This window comes from Chiloscyllium punctatum, chromosome 21, assembly GCF_047496795.1.
Source record: "Chiloscyllium punctatum isolate Juve2018m chromosome 21, sChiPun1.3, whole genome shotgun sequence".
In the NCBI taxonomy this organism is placed as follows: domain Eukaryota; kingdom Metazoa; phylum Chordata; class Chondrichthyes; order Orectolobiformes; family Hemiscylliidae; genus Chiloscyllium; species Chiloscyllium punctatum.
Window position 1 is genome coordinate 56,955,447 of NC_092759.1, and position 24,215 is coordinate 56,979,661.

Here is a 24,215-nt window from a genome sequence, read left to right on the forward strand (position 1 = left end):
GGTGAGAGATGGGAGTACCAGATGATGTCAAAAATCCCCTGTTACTCCAAAGTTGCCCAAAATCATGTACAACACCAAAAGCATACTGTAAATCAGTATATATATTAGTGCTGAGCCTGTCCCTAAAAGACAAGCACGAATGAGTGCAAAAGGTTCGGCTTCCTGAGCTGAAAAAGGGCTATCAAAGGCAAATCTCATCTCATCAAGTTGCATGATATCTTGTTTGTAAATACAAAACGATGAGATAGGGAAATCCACAGACATCAACTATAATAAAACCTGAAAGACGAGTTCCTGTATGGTCGATATAGGAACTTCCATCAGTGAACATATTGATATCAGGATTGGAGATCGGCATATCGGAAAGATCAGGCCGAAATTGTACATCCTCATTAATGAGGAGAAAACAATCAGGTTCTGGAAGTCACAATGCTGAAGGAGGATGTCTCACAAAATTAGCTGGATTGATGGTAGTGCAATTCTTAAAAGTCAATCGAGGGTGATTTAAAAGATAAATATCGTAACAATTTTGTTGAGCTGCTGTCAAATGCTGCGTTTGCATATTACCTAAAAGGTCGATTATTGAAAGTGTACTCTAAATGACGATGTCTTGCTGCAGTGTAAGATTCTCTGCCGATTTTAAACTGAAGTGAATGGCAGTCAAGATCTGAGTACAACGGGGATGCCCTGAAGCAACAGTGTCCAGTTTAGTAGAGAAATAAGCAACTGGGCGATATTTGTCACCATGCTGTTGAGTAAGCACTGAATAAGCGCATTCATCTAAAGCAGTACAATATAATTGAAAAGGTCTATCATAAAGAGGCCGACCAAGAGCTGGCGCTAGTGATGAAGTTTGTTTCAGTTCATTAAAGATTTGCATTGCTTCTGAGGAAAGGGTAAATGTACCCTCATTGGAAATATATTGAGTCAACTTCTTAGGTAGGAGAGCTGCATTGGGAATCCACTGTCTACAAAGGTTGACCATGCCCAGCCATTGGCGCATTTTTGCCTCGCAGTAGTTGGGGTTGGAAAGTTGACAATAGGAGTTATGCGGCTCTGTTCCAGGGAAGGTGAATAAGATGATATAATAAAACCCAAAAACTTGACTTGACATAGTCCGATGGAGACGTTTTGTGAGGAGACAACGTAATCCAAGTGATTTAAGTAATTCAGAAGAAGGACAACATCAGATCTATTTGCGTTTTCATCAATGATGGCTACAAGGAGGACTTCCACATATTGATCTAATGTCGAGCCACTCATTAAGGTTAGACATTTCAGTTGTTTCTGTACGATGTGAGAAAAAGGTGTTGGAGAATGAACGAAACTTGAGGTAGTCGAGTCCAAGTTAACTGTTGTTCATTGAAGGTGAAGGCAAATAAGTACTGGCTGTTCTCATGAAGTAGTAGTGAGAAAAATGCATGTTGAAGATCAAAAACATCAAAACATTTAGTTACCACAGGTATATTTGATACAATAAGAGCTGGGTGTGGAACTAAGGCATAAAGTGGTTGAACAATGGCATTGACAGCTCTCAAATCTTGAACCATTCTGTTTTGATTTGGTTATCCAGGAGTGTTACAAGGCGATTGGCACTGGACTAAAATGTCTTGATGGATGAAGTCTTCTATTAAATAAGTAATACTTGGAATAGCTTGCTGTTTCAGTGGATACTGGCGAATGGATGGCAAGATAACATCTGGTTTTAAATCACCTTGAATAGATTCACAGTCTGTAAGTCCAACATGCGTGGATGTCTCAGCCCATACATCCCGATTATCTAAATCAAGGATGTCTCGACTCTCATGATGTTGAAGCATAGCACTATAGGAAGTAGGAGTTGTATAATATTGAACAGTCAAATCTTTTTGAATAATCTGTAACACATAAAAATGTGGGTCAGCCTTGGGAGTTGCACGGTGAACCATCGGACCAAGTTCTTCAGCATGATGAGGCGGGTTAACTTTTCGAATTATATGAGGTGCTGATAAGTCTTCCTTACTTCTATAGATGAGGAGGTATTTCAACAGACTCTGCCTCTCTTTCTGGACCAGTGACATGGGCCAAAATGTGCACAGTCCATTTGGTTCCAAATAAATCTCTAAACAAATTTTCAAGAATTGTATCTTGGCCTGCTTGGTCATAAGCAACAGTATGTGGTCTTCGGAATTTTGGGGACCAATATCAAGTGACCACCACTGTGGTTTAGTGGATACATTCAATTGACGCTTGTATGAATCAGAATCATGCTAGACACCACCGGGGGAACATTCAAGTTTTACTTGAAAGGCGTACAGCAAATCTCATCTCATCAAGTCGCATGATATCTTGTTTGTAAATACAAAACGATGAGATAGGGAAAAAAACTTGAAAATAAATAGGAACTGGTTCAGAAAGTGGATATTCTCTGCTCTCTCGTTGTAGAAATTGGCAAGTCCATGTCAGATCTTACAGAATACATTCAAGCTCATGTGTCAATTTAAAAAAAAGGATACCGTTTGTTGTTCATTTTGAGAACAACTGTTGGTTCCTGCTTAAAAGACAAGACACATAAAGGAAAATTATGTAGTCTTTGAGGAAAAGAATTATTCTGAGGCAAATTGGGGAATTGTCTTCTTTGTCCCTCTTTTGATACCTTTTTAGGGCAAGCAGTACCCCAATAGTAAGTATGCCACAGATAGAGTAGACTTGGGTCGGACCGTCACTGACCCAATGATATTTGCTATTCCAGTCAAAAAAGCCAATAGATATACTTCTGGATGGAGGGCAACGAGCCCTCTGCTTACGTCCACGATAGTTGTTTCGGTTAGTAACAGAACCTTTATTATCACGCCGAGATGTTTTCTTGGAAGATCCTTCTCGAACAACAAATTCCGATTTCACACAAACTTGAGGTTTTTCTTCACTTTGATGTTTCCATAGAACTCTAATAGAATGTTGATTAGGCGTGGCTTCAACCCATCCCAAGATATTTGTTTTTACTGCTGTGGTTACAGAGGACGGCAAACGGTTTAATACCTTAGAGCATTACTTGGTATTAACAGCATTAAAATTCGGTCTTGATCTCCAGAATAAGATTCATAGCATTCTCTAAAACGTTCCAAAAAATCCTCAGCAGTCTCTTTATTTTTCGGTCGTAGCTCCAGAATACAAACAGGGTCAATAGGTTTTGCCAATACAGCAGATTCAGCAGCTTGACTATTATCTTGTCTTTGTTGCTCCTGAATTATAGCATTAGCAAAATCAGTAAAATTGTCATGGTTAATGTTTTGAATAAAATGGGCTTATTCAGAGCGGGTAAAAACTTGTTGTAAAAGAGATCAAAGGTCCTTTGCATTACCATCATAAACTTTAATTGTATTATTTAAGAAATCAACAAATTGTTGAGGCACCTTGTGACAGTGTCTACTAATAATAGACATGATTTCATGGGGCTTCCATGGGCAATAAACGCGGACGGTTGCGTTGGGAGCAGCATCTTGTGGTTTCGGTAGTTCCCTTACAGGGATCATTTTTAATGTGGGCTTTTCATCTTCTGTATCTTCAGAAGCGGAGTTTGAAAAGGTTTCTGATAGTGGATCATGACACTTACTAATAGATCTGAGCCAGCATTACTTTTTTCTTACTCTGAGTATTATAAGCAATATGATCTGCATCCTGAAAATGAGAGGGAGGAATAAAGGTCTTTATAGCTTCAGTAGTGCGAGTTTTAGATCGGGGTTTAACGGCTGAACTTACAACAGTTTGAAATTTGGAAGTAGAGGGATCATTTACAAGTCTGAATTGGGAAGACATAGAAAAGGGCTATGGGGGAGTGACGGGAGTTTATGAATTAAGTGTAACCGTTGCACATTCTAAAGACTGATCAGCCTCGAAGGAAGAGTTCGAAATAGGAGCTGCAAAAAAGAACACCACTGATTAAAATCTGAATTGTCATTGCCTTCCTCGATAAAACTAAAGACAACCATCGAAATGCGCAGTTATGTTTGTTTACCAGTCACTTGTGACTTCTCATTTTGTTTCTGTAATTGTTTTGCTCGAGCACATTCAATTTTAAGAACCTCAACAGATTTCACAGCTCCATTTGCAATTAATTCAACCCCCAATTTAGTGGCAGTATCTTACCATGATCGCAAAACTGATTCTTCGTTCCTCTCATCACAGAACTGACGCCACAGTCCAATTAAGTCTTCGGTTCCCGCTCGCATGTTACGTTGCCAGATCACTTGGTGAGCCGATTTAACCGGTTGAACAGCTTTAGGGTCACCTAATCGACATTCTTCATCACCCAATGTTTTGTTTAGACCTCCAGACAGTTTTCGAAAGGCCTCAGATTTTTCAGAAAATTTTTCACAACTTTTACTAACGTTGATGATGAATTATCTGTTCTGTCTGTATAATTCCCCTTTATGTATTTGTTTTTAAAGTTACTCCAATGAATAATTAAATTAGTTTTTAAAACAAATATCACAATTTTTTTCTGTAACCTCAAACACCAGGAGCTTCTTGCTCCCTGTCACCTCAAATATCAGGGGCCACTTGTCCCATGTCACCTCAAACACAAGGGTCCTCTTGCTCCCGTCACCTCAAATTTAGGGGCCTCTTGCCCCCATCACCTCAAATATCAGGGGCCTCTTGCCCCCTGTGACCTCAAATACCAGGGACCTTTTCCCCCATCTCCTGAAATATTAGGGGCCTCTTGCCCCCGTGACCTCAAATACCAGGGGCCTCTTCCCCCGTTACCTGAAATATTAGGGGCCTCTTGCCCCGTCACCTCAAACAACAAATGTTAATAATTTCCTATATTAAAACTGTTGAGGGCAACTATCTTCGAAAACTGCTGAAAATACAAGCAACCGATCTTTTTAGAAAGTGGGAATTAAGAAACAAACCATCTCGAATTTTATTTAAACAACGAATAATGCAATCAAAGCAGTCGGAGTTTTTTTTCCAACAGCCTATAATAAACGAAGATAAAATGACATGAACTCAAAAACGGAGTCAAAGCAATCGGAGTTTTTTTTACAGCCGAAAATAAACGAAGATAAAATGACAGATGTCAAAGCAATCTTTTTGGAGGAGAAGTTAACAATGCTTTGGGTATTAAAAATTCAAGCCTCCCCTCAGAATTCAGCAATTTTCGAACAGCACTGCCCGTAAGTACTAAAGCATCCTCAAATTTAATTAATCTTTCCGCCCCTTTTTAAAATATTTAACAAATTCCCCCTGACTCAACCCTTGCTAAGAACGATCCTTTTGGGCTGGACTGGAAAATAAACAGCGAGGGGTCACGTCAGTCACCACTTGAATGGGAGGAAAACCAAACGTTATTAAAATAGTCACGTCTGGCCTGCCGAATTCCTCAAAACTCAATAGTGAAGGACATTTGATTGCTACACCGCTGTTCACTATCTGTCTGAGCCGAAACGTGTCACCGCACCAAAATGTAGATCTGTGTCCCCTTAAGAGGGGCCTCTTGGTTCAAGATCGGTCAAAGGAATCGACAAATGTGGTCTATTCAAAAAGCAAGATTCATTCGTTTATTGAATTAAGGTACCTTGATGCAATTCTATCCAGCAACACAGAGACTGAAGCTTTCATATTCTGTGATGAAGTTGCGCAAATGCATTTGAAAATTAGACATTATTGATTTTTTAAAAAATAGTACAGCCTTAATCACATGAAAGACCAATCACATATAATAAGCTGACATGATCTACAACACGTTAATCCAATGATATGTGCTTTAAGAAAGATATCTAATTTACGTAAATTGTCATGCCATGTATTGGTTCAAGGTAAGTTCAAATGGTCAATTAATGTCTCAGTATTCATCTTATGAAAACTCGATTGTCCTCATTCTGAACTGTAAGTTAATTCTGCAAATTAGCAGCATGTTCAGCAGTATGATTAACAGGCCATTTTGTGGCATTCTTTTCTATCAAGAAACCATTTTGTTGAAATAAAAATCTACATATTTTGCTGCCTAAATTCAAATTTTAGATCCTCATTCTAAATGCTGGCAAGTGAGACGAGGTCAGGTTAGGATGCCCGATTGTCATGGCCAATTTGGACAAAAGGACATGTTTCTATGCTGTATGACTCTCTTATTCTATCAGAGTGATGCGGGAAAATTCTAAAATGATCTTTCAAATAAAAATTCTCTTCCCCAGAAGTTTGTGGTGCCTCTCTGATTACAAGTTTGCAAAGCTGAGTTTGTTATAGACTGAGTCGCGGATAATAGGCGACAGACAGGAAAGCGAGGCTGAGACCAACACCTGATCAGCCACAATCTTAATGCCTGGTGGAAAAGGCTCAAAGTCTCTAATGACCCATTCCTGCTCCTCAGTCCCATGTTTCTTGTTTCATTCAGCCTCTCAAGCCTGCTAGACAGGAGCAGTTGGAGGCCACGTATTGCTATAACCTGGTGCACAGAAACTCAGGAGATCATTTGGTCCCTCAAGACTGTCCCACACGGTTTGGGAGATTTGGAAAATGTAATTGGAAAACCCAGGTTGGATATGATTGAGGTCGGTCATCTCTATTTACAGAGCTTCCCCTCTCTGTAACTTGTGTTTCATTTGTTGGTCATGTTGTAGACCCTGATTCACTGTGAATACAACCCCCATACCTCACCCATCGATGGCTCACAAAATCCACTGGTCTCCATGACTGCAAACTTCCAAAAACGCCTTTTATGGAAAATAACACCCACTAACGTTCCAATAACAGAATGTGAGAATATCAGAAACATGGGCAGGTCATTCACATCCCAAGCATGCCTTCACTAAGATCAAGGCTGACCTGCTTCAAGACCCAACTCTTCCTTAATGTACAAGTCTTCTTAAGCACTTCCACAGAACAGGGAACAAAGAACAGTACAGCAGAGTACAGCACTTTCGACTCTCGATGTTGAGCATTGTATCCTACTCTAAGATCAAACTAACCATCAAGCTTCCGTTCACTTTCTTCCATATGCCTATCCAAGATTCTTTCAAGTTTCCCTCACGTATTTGACTCTACTTCCACTGCTGGCAGTCGATTCCACACACCCACCATTCTCTATCTAAAGAACCTACCTCTGATATCTCCCCTAAACCCGCCTCCAATTACTTTATAATTATGCCCGCTAGTGATTGACATTTCTGTCCTTTGAAAATGTATCAGGCTATTCACTCTCTCTATGCGTCCCGCCATCTTGTACACCTGTATCAAGTCACCTCTCGTCTATTTTTTCTCCAATGAGAAAAGCCCTCGCTCCCTCAAACGTTCTTCATAAGACCTGCCCTCCAGTCCAGACAGCATCCTGGTAAATCTCTTCTTTACCCTATCTAAAGCTTCCTTATCCTTCCTTTAATGAGAAGACCAGAACTGAACACAATATTCCAAGTGCGGTCTAATCAGGGCTCTATAAAGCTGCATCAAAACCTCGCAGCTCTTAACCTCTATTCCCCCTGCAACTGATAGCCAAAACACCATACGCCCTCTTAACTACCTGATCAACTTGGGTAACAACTTTGAGGGATCTGTGGACATGAACCCCAAGATCCCTTTGTTATTCCTCACTGCCAAGAATCCTGCCTTTAACCATGTATTCCGCATTTACATTCGAGCATGCAAAGGGAATCGCTTCACACTTTTCCAGTTTGAACTCCATGTCACACTCTCAGCCCAGCTCTGCATCCTGTCACTATCCCGTTGAAGTCTACAACAGCCCTCCAAACTCTGGACCACTCCAACAACCTTTATGTCATCGGCAAACTTACTAACCCACTCTTCAACACACATATCGAAGTCATTTATAAGAAACAACAAATAGCAGAGAACTGATCCCTGCGGGATACCACTTGCCCGTTTTAGTTCTCTAACTCCCTGAAATCTCTGTGTCAGAGAATTCTTGACATTCACTACCCTCTCTCTGAAGGAAACATTCTCTGCTTCGACATCATGACCTTTTGATATGAACAAAAGAGGGAACACAGGGGCTCAGGTCGGAGAGACTGACCCTAAATTCAAGGCAACAGTTGTCTGAGGATGACATGAATGAGCCTGAAAAAAATCGCAATTGATGAGAATTAATTGCGACCTCTACACTGTTTGGAGTCATTCACGGCACAAGGGACGATGATTATCATTGGTGTGCATCAATCATCTCAGCCGTGGGGCACATCTGCAGGAGATGCTCAGCGTAACTTTCTCAGCCCAGGTATCTCCAGTTTATCATCATGGAATCCCTAAAGAGTGGAAGGAGGCCATTCAGCCTATTGAGTACAAACTGAGCGGATTAGATTCCCTGCAGTGTGAAAACAGATCCTTCAGCCCAACCAGTCCACACCGACCCTCCGCAGGGTAACCCACTCGGACACATTTCCCTCTGACTAACGCACCTAATATAATGACAATTTAGCATCGCCAATTCACCTGATCTGCACATCTTTGGACTGTGGGAAGAAACCGGAGAACCCGGAAGAAACTCACGCAGAGAAGTAGGGAATGTGCAAAATCCACACAGACAGTTGTCCAAGGCTAGAGTCGAACATGGATCCTTGGTGCTGTAAGGCAGCAGTGTTAGCCACTGAGCCACCATGCCAGTAGAAGAGGGGGTAATCACTGAAGTTTACAAAAAAGTTCAGAACTAGTTGTCCCACTTCAACTCTTGAAACAATCTGTGGTCATGTGAAGCAAGACCTGGAAAACATTCGAGATCGTGCTGTTAAAGTCTGGGTAACATTTATGTAACAGCACTGTACATTTCCACAGTAAAAGGAAGAGTTCATTCAGCACCTCAATCTGGTTTCACAAGAATGTGGGAAGTCATTCAGCCCATCACAACTACGGCGCAAGAAGAGAGATAGCCCATTCAGTCCCTCCCGCCTATTGCACAGGAAGACAGGGAGTCTGCTCTCTCCCACATGTCACGTACATGGGATCAGAAAGAACCATTTCACACCGGATTCACTTACAAAGGAACAGGAGGATGTTATTCAGCTTGTCAAGTCACTAACACAAGAACAGGAAGGTGTCGGAGATGCTCCAACGTCACAAACAAATGGAGCAGGGAGTGAACAGATACATGCTCCAAATTGATCCACGTGGCTAATTGCTCATGGTACATATGTGATACGTTAAAATGCTTTTCTGACAGACAGAATGAAGCCAACGTTTTTAGGCCATTCTCCAAGTTGTCTTCCATCTCCAAGAATGCAGACCAATGGTCCCCAAGGAGGTCAGACGCCGGTGAGGAATGACTAACTGTTTCAGAATGAAGGTATTTTGGCTGCCGACAGGATGGTGTACAAAGTGACATTCAGTGCAGTGTCATACGGTAACTGTGCATTAAAGGGTCCAGAGTTCATTCAGAGCCTGTACGTCTCTGTCAGTCAACATAGGGTCTCTGCACATGCACGAAATCTATCGGGAGTCAAACCTCTCATAAAAAGCATGGAATTTTCACCCTATTCATCTGTTTGGAATATAATGAGGTTCCGTCCATAACCATCAAGCTTCAACTTCTTATTCTCTCACAGCGCTACAGATTAAACACATAGTTACTGCACTCTCTCCACATTGTAACATCATGCCAGGGTTTGGTCTGGTAAAATTACTTTGCACTTTCTCGGTGACAAAGATATCATTATTTATAAAGCAGACCAAATCTGTATACAATGCACTAAATACTCTCTCAACAAAACACGATCAGTGGGAAAGATATTCTAACTTTGGTACTTCCATCATTCTGCTTGAAGAGCCACATTTCTTTGATTTCTTGCCTCCGTATGAATTCTGTCAGTGACGTATGACCAAGGGCATCCAAGTCCTTTTTAACAACAACACTTCCCAATCTCTTTAACATTTAATAAATATAAATGTATATGATGGTATTTATTGTTCACATCTGAATCATTTTTATACCTTGTGAACAGCTATTGCCCAAATACTGATCCTATGGTACCCATTAAGCCGTCAGTCCAGAGAATAACAGTATTCTTCTCGTATCAATTTTTAATCCATGTGGCATATATTCCACCCCTACCAACCCATGGACTCTAACATTTCCCACTCACCTGTAATCAAACATGACAAGCATCTTCTAATAATTCAAATACTCCACTTCCACTGGTTCCCAATTGTCGATGTCACAGCGAACAATCTCCACAAACAGGGTTATAAAAGATCATTTCCCTTTCCTGAATTTAGACAGACTCAATCATATCAATATTATCCAAGTGTCTAGTTGTCAAATTCCTTATAAAAGGTTCCAATTTTTCTCACAGCTGACATCAACCTAGTTAGTTTTCTGTTTTCCCTCTCCGTCCTGTTTTAAATATTTAGGTTTAAAATAGCTGTTCACAGTCTGCAGCATCCTTTCCAGAATTTAACCAGCTTTGAAGAATAATGAGTAATTCTTTCACAAGCTCTGTTATCATCTCAGTACTCTGGGATGTAGCTCATCAGATGCAGCAACTTATGAAACTTCAATTCAATTAGATTTTCAAAAACATTAATTCTGATTTCCTACAGGTTCCCATTTTTACCAGTCACTCTGTTCCCTAATATTTCTGGAAGTTAGTTTCTGTGCGTTCCCCTGCAGAGATCGAACAAATGGATACCTCTCAGCTGGCAGATATTTTTTGTCAGCTTGTGGAGGACTGCACTTCAGAGATGGTAGATATATTACCCACACCTGCCTGCAAAGTTCCATAATCAATCCAGTTTATTTCATCATACGTGTCAGAACAGTCCTGTCCCTGGTGTGAGGCTACAGGTATACTGGAGGAGGGGACACAGCTCAGTGACCAACTCAACATTGAGACAAGCTGGTTTTATACTTTACACTGACAGGTTCTAGCTTCGACAAATGTTCCTGGAAATCCCAGGGAGGATAGTGCAGTGCCTGCTCCACACGGTTTACTAACCTTCCCTTCGGTGTAGTCTAAGCTCCATTTGTTTCCCATGGATCCAGACACTCTCTAAACGCAGTGCCCAGATTGGGGTCACCAGACCCTCGGGGCTCCCTGAATGAATCCAGCAGCTGACATCACAAACCTGAGAACACGTTCCACAGAGCCTCCACTGAGTTTCAAGACAGCATCAAGTCAATGCCCCACACCCATGGTGCACACATTCAGTGTTGAAAATGCCTCCGTCCCTGGCTGAGAAAACTGCTACACTCCATACAGTCCCACAGCAACAGTTCCTCTCTCCAAAGAAGTAGTTGACAATGGAACATTGCATTTCTCTATGTCTCCGCAGCTATAAGTATTGCTGACGGAGTTGATCACCACTGTCAGAGACGAGAGATCGAGGGAACATAACTCACGTCAAGCAGGGACATCCCGAAATAGAAATGATATTCAGCAATATGCGAAAAGGGGAAATGTTAGAATAACATTCCATTTATTTTCCTATTCGTCCAGCACCAGCAATCCTTTTACTTGCTTTTCCTTTCACTCAATACTCGCTTTCTCTCTCTCTTGCTAGACATGATTCACTCAACACAAACCTCCCGCTCAGTTTTCCAACCATCCTTGATAAAATAATATTATTTCGCAGTTGCATTCAGTTTTGTTAGGGTCACTGATCTTGAAACGTTATCTGTGTTTCTTCCAACAGACTGCCATACCTGCTGAGATTCTTCAACATTCTCTACGACGGTGGAAAATTTTATTTTAGATCTCCAGCATCCACATTTTCTTAGTTATTTCACCTCGAATGCTTTGTTTCCTGGGATGCCAGCATCACTGGCAAGGGCAGCATTTGTTGTCCATCCTAACTGTCCTTGATCACGTGGCCACTTGTCAAGACAATATGGAGGCAACCATATTGTTGTTGATCTGATGTGACACTTATGCCAGACAGGGCAAAAATGTTAAGTTTCTTCACCAAAGGTTATCAATAAAATAAGAAAAGAAATCCTGATGGTTTATGGTTGCCATGAGTGAAATTAGGTTTCATTCAAATGTTTGCTATTGGAATTTAAACTTAGTCATCGGCTGTGGTAGGATTTCAAACAATGCTTTTAGAGTCATAACCTGTGCCTCTGAATTATACTGTCAGTGACATTACTTTTTCTGACACAGAATCTCTGTTGTGAAGTAACTGTAGAGACAAGAACACGTTTGTGGTCAAACTGTTTGTAACTGGAAGAGAGGTCAGAGAGCCTTATAAACTGTCGTTTAAAAAGGGGTAGATGATGACGAAGTCAGCAACAGAATTCAGGCATAGTTGGACACTGGGGATATTATGCAGATGGATGTCGGCAGGTTTGATGACAGAGAGAAATGGAGACGTAAAACAGTTCACAGTCAAAAGGAGACTCAAGGTTGCACAAAGTCTTATTCCTTCTCAAATGTTTACGAGTAAGTAGTTTAGAAATGCATGAAAGGAAGTGGCTTTTGTGATCGAAAGTTTATGTATTTGTAAAATATAATTAACCAGAATAACAATTACATTCAGCGTCACTTATAGAATAGACAGAGATAGGCTTACCAGGACCATCAACAATAGCGAGGATGGGACAATACCCAGCTTAAATAATGATCAGTACAGCTTGTATCTGCAAGCCTAACAGTGGATATTCCTGAGAAAGGTAGTAAAGACACCAAGATAAACACCTGTCCATTGTTGGAAGATTCCAGTTCTATGTTCTCAGGTTCTGATCAATTGTGAAAGATTCCAGTCTAATGTGCTCAAATTCAAATCCATTGTTGGAACATTTTAATCTTCTCAGATTCTGATCTCCCTTTCTTTCTCTGTAGCTGCTTATCCCAATCTTGTTGAGTTTGACTCTGTCCCAAATACTATGGCATAACAAGTTGAAGAAGACCCCGCCCCTTCCAGTGACCCAGTTAGGTCCAGGGAGACTGATATTAATCACAGTCACTGAAGAAACAACACCAGTTAACCCCTTTCACTGCAACTCTGACATATCACAACAAAACTTGGTTTGGGTGGGATTTTGATTTGGATGAGTATTGGGCTAATGGCATATCTCCAGTTTTAACCATAGAAATGAAGGAGAGAGATAATGCTTTCTCTTCACAAGCTCGATGATGCTACTGTGTTTTGACAGTATAGGAATTGCTGGGCTCCCCAGGCCATCTGTGTCTGATCACCAGGCCTGCTGCATCTTTTAGTTATTTATGGTTAACTTTAACATTTATCTGTCCAGCATTAAATGGCTTAGGTGGGTTTAGGCATTTTTGAGAGACAACTACAGTGCCATAGACGGTGTAGATACAGTCCATTCCTTGTGCTCCTTACAGCCACAACCTGGTCCTTTGGAGTGATGATCAAACTCTCACAGACCAGGATTCTTAGTTTTACATTCCGCCAGTTATTGCTGGTGTCTCAGCAGGGTTGGAAGGCAGGAAATCCCTCCTGGGTGCTACACATTCTCTCTGTGATTTCTCTCAGAATTGCCTTTTGATGTTCTTTCCTCGTGGATTGGAGAACAACATGTAAGACAATCTGTTTCCTGAATTTGTTTTTTGACACGTGTGTGCTCGTTGGATGTTACCATATTTGAGCAGCTACTCTGTAGTAGTTAAATAACCTATTATTCTGCTAAGTTTTCCAAGAGAATTATGTTATTGCAAGTTCCTCTTCCTTTTGTTGTCTTCTGTTCTCAGTGTTTGAATAAATTCTGTTTTGCATAATGTCAAATATTTTGACCACGTAAACTCTGTCTGAAACACAGCACCTCACTTTTACCAGCGGAATGGGCTGAGCTGGAGGAGTGACAATTATACCATGAATTATATCGCATACTCAGTTCACCTCTCAGATCCAGCCCAGACACTTATAAGCCCAGCTGAGGTACCTGCTCAGCATGAAGCACTGCGTAGACCAGGCTAGTGTACTGCTCAGCAATCCATCCAGGATCGAACACTGTTTAGAGTTCACCAGTCCACTCTTATCTGTCCAACAGTGCACTGATCGATAAACTTGGACTAGATGGTCTGTTCTGCACAGGGCGCTGTGTAGAACACATAAAGACATTTTTATATAATCACGGACTGGGTATATGTGTAGCATGGGGAGCTGTGCAGTGAACAGCAGTGAATTTATCTGTTCATCTGGGGCAATTACCTTCCCAGCATCCACAACTGTGTAAACCAATCACTGCATTGCTGAGTAACACTGTCTTAGATCATTGCCTCGCGTGGGTCCATGCTGGAAATGTCAGGATGTGCAACTCTCATCCATTTATAGCTCCATATCTCCATTGTGGCACGACACGGGGTGCTGTCGGTGTGAAACTCACTGCCAGAGAGAAATGGTGGGGGAATCAATTTTAATACCAACTAAGGGGAGGAGCTTGGTTAAAAGGGAGGGGAGATTGAGAGGGAATTTCAGAGAAGGATCTGATGGTAGTTTTAAAAATTGTGAAATGCAAACATTTCAATAGCATCTTGCAATATAGGCCACTGTTTCCAGGAATGATGGGTGAACAGGATAATGATGTAAGTTATGATGATTTAGGGTATTGGATGAGCGATGGTCATGCAGCTTTGTAACTGGGAGTAGGGTCAGCAGAGTTTTTGTCTCACTGGGCTGAATCTAACAATAATTTGTCTCAGTGTCATTTTCATTGAGTGTGTCAGAGGAAAGGTCTGCACAAGGTCATGTTAGGTTCCTGGTGCTATCGTATCGGACTGACCGCATTAACTATTAACCCCACCCCATGGTGACTCTCTGATTCAATGCCAGCCCGTTATCCAACCGATCATGGCTGGGGGTACTCACCTTATCCGGATGCAAATGGATATTCTTTAAACCCTGGCACTGGTGCCATCATTAAAAGTCCTATCGGCACACAGTTGAGCTTTCTCCGTTTGGAGCTGCCCTGCATAGTTTACCCAAGCATGGAAGATAAGAGGAAATTACACAACAGCTTGTCGTCAGGGGCACAGAGGATCTGGTGAATGGACTATTACAGAGGGGAACGATTCTCTTCCCAGATGGGGTCGCACCACCAGACCTACCTAGCTTGGTCTGATCTCACCATCCAGCTTAGTGCAGTATCTATGGTCTGAAGAAATGTCCAGTAATATAGGAAAAGCATCAATAACCTTGCCCGCTCTGTCAGGATAAGGCTCACCGTATTCTCTGTGCTCCATCGCACTCACTGTATATCTGTTACAGTGCCTTCCCCAGAATAAGGCACTGTCACTCTCACTACTGCATGCAGCACCTTCTCTCTCTCACACACACACCCACCTAAACTTCACCCCCACTTGATTATGAAATGATCTCATGAGACCTGTTTCTTGAATTCTCTGGATGATGTCATTCGTACAATGTTCCAGATAATTTTCAAAATAATTCCCAGCTTTAATAAAATATTCATCCTCAGTATGCAACTCACCAGAGGAAGGAGCAGAGTTTTACTTTTTTGTAAATCACTCAGGATGAAAGTGCATCATGAGGCTATTAAGCCTCTCAGATATGCTCCACTATTCAGACAAAGGGGGCACCTAAACACTTGAAGACTCACTCTCTTCTTGAAGAGAGGTGCCACATTGGAGTTTCGCCAGTTTTACTGAAATACTCCTGCCATCCAGAGAGTTATGTAATATTTCCCATAGTGCCACCAGTAACACTAACCAATTCTATGAATTACTGATTACCTGTTTACCCTTGGTCTTTTCTTTTTGAGCAATGCCTTGTTCATTTATTCGAAACAGTGCAAGAACTTCCATCTGACTATGGTTTTGTTTATATTATTGAAATTCTTTGTGCCTCCCCCTGTTAGGAATGATGTAAAATACTGTTTTAAATTATCTGCCTGTTCCCTGAAACCAAATCCCCAGTCGCATCCTCCAGGAACACACATAGACTTTCCTGCCTTTCTTCCAAACATCACGCACACACATCATGAACGTATTTTATTCAATATAGGAAAACTCTTGCAGTTAGTTTTTCTTCGTATTTCTTGACAGTTTTGGATTATTTTCCTTTATGTTTTGTTTTACACAATCTGCTTCTGGTTCCAAAATTAAACTTCCCAAAGGTGGCCGACGCTCGTGCTCAACAATCTGAATTCTTTTGTTTTTGATTGATGAGTATCGTTCACAGCCTTTGTACATCATGGGGGGGGGGGGGTGGGGGGGAGTTCATCTTCACATTTTCATATCATCTTCTTTTTGATTATAGTCAATCATTGCTGAGCCTTATTAAGTATCTGCTTATATATCTCCCCCACTAATCCATTGACCTTCACCTGAGTCCATTTTCACGTTCCGTTTTAGACCAGATATAAGACATATATCTGTAATTGAAATACCTATCTATTTTCAGTCATTCAGAGGGCACCTCCGAATGGGGTTGAACACATGATCAGATGAGAGTCACTCCATTCTCCCAGTTTCTCTAGCTCTGTTATTTCTGTTCGATGATGCCACATTCCAGTGGGAAGCTTCCTACCTGACCTCCTTTTCTCTCAAACCAGAAATCTCCTAATTCCGGTGAGCTGATCCTTCAGCTGGGACTGCACCATCTCCCTCACGACTGCCCTCACTCCTTTCCCTTCTTCCCAGAGCAAAGATAGATCTCCCCTTGTCCTCACTTCCTACTGCACTAGAATCCACATTCACATAAACATCCTCCGACAACACCATCACCTCCAGCAGGACAGCACCATCAAACACAGCTTTCTGAACTCATCCTCTGTCAGTATCTCATAGGGACTATTCCCTCTGTGACACCCTCCGTTACCCCGAACACTTCTCCACTCACCCCATGGCACCTTTTCATGCAAATATAGAAGCTGCAACACTTGCCCATTCACATCTTCCCTCCTCACTGCTCAAGGCCGCAATCACACCTTCCAGGTGAAGCAGCATTTCAGTTGTACTCATTGCTGCTCACAATGCAGTCTCCTTTACAGTAGTGAGCAAACTGAAACTGCCTTGATGAACATCTCCACTCTGTCTGTAGGAATAACACTGACCTTCTGATTGCTCCCCATTTCAACAACCTACCTTGCTCTCAGCTGATGAGACTTTTTTGAGGAGGTAACAAGCAGTTTAGATTAGATTAGATTAGATTACTTACAGTGTGGAAACAGGCCCTTCAGCCCAACAAGTCCACACCGCCCCGCCGAAGCGTAACCCACCCATACCCCTACATGTACATCTGCATATACCCCTTGCCTAACACTACGGGCAATTTAGCATGGCCAATTCACCTGACCTGCACATTTTTGGATTGTGGGAGGAAACCGGAGCACCCGGAGGAAACCCACGCAGACACGGGGAGAATGTGCAAACTCCACACAGTCAGTCGCCTGAGGCGGGAATTGAACCCGGGTCTCCGGCGCTGTGAGGCAGCAGTAGCTAACCACTGTGCCACTGTGCCGCCCTAGGATCTAGGAGAGCCAATGGGAGTTATCGATGTGGACTTCCAGAAGGCCTCTGTCAGGTTCTGCACAGGAGTCTGCAAAGTAAGCTAATGGCCCGTGGTGTTAGTGGCCAAGTACGAGCATGGATAAAAGGTCGGCTGTGTGGAACGAGGCAGAATGGGGATAAAATAGTCCATCTCAGGATGGCAGCTGGTGACTAGTATTGTTCCACAACTGGCAGTGCTGAGACCACAATGTTTCACTTTGTAGTTTAATGGTCTGGATGGCAGAACTGAGAGCATTCTGGCTACATTTGCAGATGATGCGAAGATAGTTGGAGGTGCATGTAGTATTCAGGAGGCAGGGAGCCTGTAGAAAGTTTTCGGCAGTTCAGGAGAATGGGAAAAGGCGTGGAAGAGGAAATGCAATGTAGGAGAGTGTGAGGTCATACACTTTGGAATGAAGAATACAGGCATGGATTATTTGCCAAATGTGAAGAAAATTCAGAAATCTGAAGTGCAAAATGACTTGGGATTCCATGTCCAGGATTGGCCAAAGTTAAATTTGCAGTCTGAGTCAGTAGTTAAGAAGGCTAATGCGAAGTCGTCATTCATCTCGGGAGTACTGGAATACAAAGGCAATGATTCTGAGGCTTCCTAAGGCTCTGATCAGACGACATTTTCAGTATTTTCTGCCTCATACCTCAGGAAGGATGTATTGGAATTTGTGTGTCTTGAGATGAGGGTCATGTGAATGATCCCAGAAATGAAAAGCTTAACACATGAGTAACGTTTGAGCACTCTGGATTTATACTCAATGGAGATTAAAGGATGTGGGTGGATAGGACTGAAACTCACCGAATACTGAATGGCCTGGACACATAGGACATTGGGAGGACGTCTGCACTGGCAGCAGAGACAAGGACCTGAGGGCACAGGCTTAGATTAAAGGGAAGTCCCTTTCAGATGGAGATAAGATGAAACGTCTTTCGCCAGAGAGTGGTGAAGCTGTGAAATTCCTTAACACACAAAACTTTTGAATCCAGATCATTGAGTATATTTAAAACAGAGGCTTAAAAGTTCTTGATTGCTAAGGAGATCAAACATTACGGAGAGAAAACAGGGAAATGGGGTTGAAAATCTATCAGTCATGATCAAATGGTGGAGCAGACTCGATGGACTGAATGGCCTAATTTCAGCTCCTGTAGTCTGGTGGCCTTATAATAGCTCCGTCCTGGGCGGCACCGTGGCTCAGTGTTTAGCACTGCTGCTTCACAGCTCCAGGAACCTGGGTTCGATTACAGCCTCCAGTGACTGCCACAGTGGAGTTTGCACATTCTCCCCGAGACTGCATTGTTTTCCTCCGGGTGCTCTGGTTTCCTCCCACATTTCAAAGATATACAGGTTAGGTGAATTGGCCGTGCAAAATTGCCCATAGTGCTTAGGGATGTGGAGGTTGGGTGCATTAGTCAGGGTTAAACGTATAGTAATAAGATAGAGAATGGGTTTGGTTCTGATATTCTTTGGAGGGTCAGTATGGACCTGCTGAGCCGAAGGGCCTGGTTTCGCACTGTAAGGATTCTAAGAAAGTGCAGGCTACTGCAATGTTCCAATGTGGAACATTTCAAACTGAAGTAACACCTCACTTGACACTTTGGTACATTACAGTCTGTAGGAATTAATATTCAATTCCAAAACTTCAGAGCCTGACCCCATTAAAAGTGTTCTCCATTTTTCGAATACTCTCCCTCCCGTGCTCCCTAAAATCGCATCGTGTTTATCTTGCATTCAACAGAGAAAATAAATTTTCACCACAATGTAAAGCCCATTTGTCTTTCACACTGGGCGTCCAAACACTCTTTCCCACCTTTGCCAAGATACTAAAACGCTCACTTTCCAATCCTTTACACGTCTGAAGAAGATTTACACTGGGCTTGAAACATTAACATTGTTTCTCTGTCTCTGCAGTTGTTGCCAGACACATTGAGATCCATCAAAAATGAATAGTCACAGAACGCATTTTCAATATAGCAAAGTCCAGTGTATACTGGAAATCTGAAACAAAAAAAGTTATTGAAGACACCAGGAGCTTTGAAGAACAGTCACAGGACCCGAAAGATTAACTCTGCTTTCACTCCACAGATGCTACCAGACCTGTTTAATGTCTTTGAACATCTGCCTGCTTGTGACAACATTTGCAGAGCTTTCCCACAGTCTGCACAGAAGCATCGGGAAAGGAGTATGCCATTCAACACTTTGAACTTCCCCCATTCTAGCTCATGGCCGAACCTCTCATCGATGTACTTTTCCCACACAACGTACATGTTCCTTAACGGAATTACCATCAGGATATCTCAACTGCATTAGTCCCTTGGGTCCTTTGACTTTGCTCCCCCATTAACGTTCTCCTATATTGCGTGTTTATTATACGTGATGTGGCTGTAAGATGATCATTTGAATTGCGGATTTTTGTTTTGTAAAGTGAGTTCTCATTCACTGTTATGCGAATCCATCCCTTGCACCAGCTGAACAGCAAAACCCAGCCTTAGGATCCTCTGCCTGCAAAATGCATACTCTGTGTGTTCAGCTAAAACGGGAATGCAATCTGCTCTGCAAGCCTTGAACCTGAGCCTGAAATTGGGAATTGTAGTCTATATTTAGAAGGAACTTTACTTCAGACCAGAGGGAGAATCTTGGGGTGAACTGGAATTCCCCATCGGCATCACGTGATCAGTCAGCTCTCGCGTGTTTTCTGGTGAAGAGCTTGGTGAAATGTACAGTGCTGTCATCAGTGACTGTAGTGTGAAAGTGATACATTTGCTGCACTATATCATTACAATATATAAGTTAAACAGTTATTTAGACTAAAATATCATTTTTGTTCAACAACTGTCATTTTTGTTTTGATTTTTAGTTGCGTTTTTGGCTGTTTCCCACTTACACTGTTTATTTCCAACGGGATCCATTATTGATATTGTACGATTTTCAATAACACAGTTTTCCACAGGATCACAGCTACCAATCCTCACCTGTCATGATGGCTGATCCTCTATCCCTACAGCATTCTCCTGCTCTCCCACCATTACGTTAGTGTCTATAAATCCTTATTTATGTTCAGTGCCTTGACATCCACAACCTTGTATGGGAGAGAAATCCCCGGGTTCAACAGTCTCTGAGTGCAGACATTTATTCCCATCTCAATGCAGAGTCGCCTGTCTGTACCTAATACGGTGGCCCCTTGTTTGAGACGGCTCAGCCAAGGGGATTACCATCCCGGCTTCAACACTGTCTGGTCCTGCCACTATTTTGTATATTTCACTGAGTTCTCCGCTCATTTACCTAAACCGCATGGAACACAGGCATCGCCGACCCAAACTCTGTTCTCACACCAAACCTATTATCCCAGTGATCAGTGTGATCATCCTTTACTGCAATCCCTCAATGTCAGGTTTGTCCTTTATGAGCTAAGGAGACCAAAACTGCACACAATACTTCACAATGTTCGGGATGGGGTCTCACCAAGGCCCTGTACAGCTACAGTAAAACACCCTTACTGCTGGACTCAAATCCCATTTTAATGAGATTCAACACACCATTTATGTTCCTAACTTAGTTCTGTTCCATCAATATTTCTTTCAGTGACTGGTGTACAAGGAGATCCAGATCCTTTTCAATGTTATAACTCCTCACTCGGTGGGTCTGTGTACACTGGCCAGCGTACCAACGTCATTCCCAGTATTGACTTCTGGATTCTGATCTCGTTGCTCTGTATAGGGCTCAGACGTGTAGTTCATCTGGTCCAGGTGATTTATCCAAGTTCAGTACTTTCAGTTTTCTAAAACGTTCTCATTGTTCATGAACAACATACTCAGCTCTGTCCCCTCATTCTCTTCATTTTTTTGGGAAATTACTTGCGTCTTCCACCATGTAGACGGACACAGAGTTCCTCCATCATTTTTCTGTTCCCCACTACTGCCGATCTGGCATATTTTTCCAGCGGCCCAATATCCACTTTAGCTTCTCTTTTACACTTTATATATCTTAAGAATCGCTCACAGTCTTCATCTATATTACTGGCTGACTTATCCATATGTTTAATCTTCTCCTTCCTTATATATTTTTGTTGCCCTCTGTTAGTATTTGTAAACTTCCCAACTCTCTGGTTTGCCACTGCCCTTCGCCTCATTGTATGCTTTATTTTTTGTTTTTATGCTATCCCTGTCTTCGCTAGTTAGCCATAGTTGCCTCATCTTCCCTTTACCATGCCTCCTTTACCTCGGAATGAATTTCTGCACTTTCTCCTGAATTACTCCTAGAACCCCCTTCCATTGCTGTTCCCTTGCCTTTCCTGCTACAACCCGTCCCAGTCAATTCTACCCAGCATCTCCTTTATGGCTCTGCAGTTGCGTTTATTCAGCTGACGTACTTTTACATCTAATTCTATCATCTCCCTTCTCAAATTGCAGAATAAATTCAATCTTATTATGAGCACTGATTCTTCACATTAAGCTCCCTTATCCATCTGTCTCATTGCACAACACTAGATACAGTATTGCCTGTCCTCGAGTGGGCTGCAACACAAGCTGCTACAAAAAACCATCTTGGAGATATTCCATGAATTAATTTTCTTTCAATCAACTACCAACCTGATTTCCTCAGTCCACCCGCACATTGAAATCCCCCATGATCACTGTACTTTGCCTTTCCAACACATCATTTCTATTGCCTGGCATATCTTTTGGCCCAGCTCCTGACTACTGTTTGGAGGCCTGTACAAAACTCAAACTATGATTGCTTTAACTTCGTGTTTCCTCAAATTTACCCAAGCAGACATTACACTATCTGACCCTACTTCATTTCCTAGTATTGATTTAGTTTCATTTTTTTCCCAATAAGGCAACCCCACCCTCTCTGCCAACCTGCTGACCTTTTCCATATGATGTATATCCTGGAATATTCTGCTGCAAAATTGAATCCTTTGCAGCCACGTTTCCATGATACCCACCACGCCATATCTGCTAATTTTGATCTGTGCCACAGGCGCGTTCACCCTTTTCCTTATGCTGCACGCTTTCAGATATAACACCGTCAGTCTTCTATTAGCCATCCCTCTTCTCATCATTATTCGTTTGTCCATTGTGCTTGAAGTTTGTTTGTTAATCATTTCAAGATACCCTTTTCTATTTGTTGCTATGCTGAAGATTTTAATAACCTATCTGAATACTCTACGGATTTCAGCTTTTCTGTTGAACGCCAAAACTGATTCCCTCCCCCCCCACCCCCCCACCCTCCACTCCTATTCATTTTAAAGCCCTGTCTGCAGCCCTAGTTCTGCGATTCGCTAGGACTAAGGTCTCAGCATGTTTCAGATGGAGACTGTTCGATTGGAACAGATCCTTTCTTCCCTAGGAATGAACTGTGTTCATACAACACAAAATACAGGGACGAAATGATTTTCTGTGCAAACCAAAATATGAAAAGTACGAAGAGATAAGATTTTTCAAATGCATTCACGATATTGAGCTATATAAATTTAAAGGTAGATTACAAAACCATGGAAGTGATGTGTAAACTCTATCAATCATTATTTGACCCACAGCTGAGATGCTGACGCCCCTATGCTAATGAGTTCCCTCACTGAGATTCTCACAGTGTCTCGGGGGTTAATCAGTTCCTGCTGCTGTTGGGATAGTCTATTTCAATCAATCCACCTTCTCCCTGGAACTAATCTATTCGTCTCTTGGATTCTGTTTAACTGTCAGCCAACCAGCTCGGTGATATTATTGCAGATAAATGAGCTGGGATGACAGCCAGTATCAGCATAGTGCTTACAGGGTATGGTACCAGACAAAGGGCTTGCAATCCAGGGGAAGTTCGAAATAAAATTTCCATATTTTGTCTATTTTTACTCATGCTGTCCGCTAATCTATCTACTTTCAGTCCCGTCTAACATCCCTTCTTTTCTCACTCAGTCTGTTGCTCTGCCGTCTCACTGCTCTTTTTATTTCCCTTCAATTACTTCATCTGTTTTCTTTCTCTCTCTCTCTCGCTCTCTCTCAGTCTATCTCTAATAGCTCTCTCTGCTTTTACATTGTGCAGTTGGAGAGCTCGTGGACACATGGTGGCATGAATGGATTCCATCTGTGCTGTGTTAATTTTGAAGTTCTCTGACCCACACGAAATACCTTGGAAGCCTGGAGAGACAAGCTGGTCCAGTGAAGGACACAGTGCACAATCATTCATTATCTCTTCGTGTTCTCTGGTATACCGCGGCATTGAAATACCTGTTCAAACAAAATAGATTGAAATTGGTGCAGTCGGGAGGATGTTAACCAAGCGATATTGTATTAATCAGGATTTAATGAACCGTTTCTATATGTCAAATGTGGATTTGCGTGATAACTACTCCTTCCAAGTAACACTCACTAGCCTCTGCCTGATACTGACGTAATTTATCCTTTCCCCAATTCAGTTGCTTCGCACAAGGTCCGGACTTATCCATGTTCATATCTATCTTAAATGTGAAGGAGTTGTGATCACTGCTTCCAAAGTGGTCTCCCATGAAAGTTCAGTCACCTGGCCAGGCTCATTCGCCAATATGAAGTCAGGTATGGCCGCTCCTCTAGTGGACAATCTATATACTTTTGCAAGAACCCTCCAGGATGCATCAAACAAATTGTGCCCCATCCAAGTCTCTTAATATAAGGGAGTCCCAGTCAATAGTGGTGATTTTAAAGTTTCTCACGATGACAACTCTGTTTTCAAGACACCTTTCCATACTCATTTGTTCCTCAATTTCCAATGTATTTGTTCCTCAATCTCCCCGTAGTTATTGGATGAACCGCAGTATAATCCTAACACAGTGTTTGCAT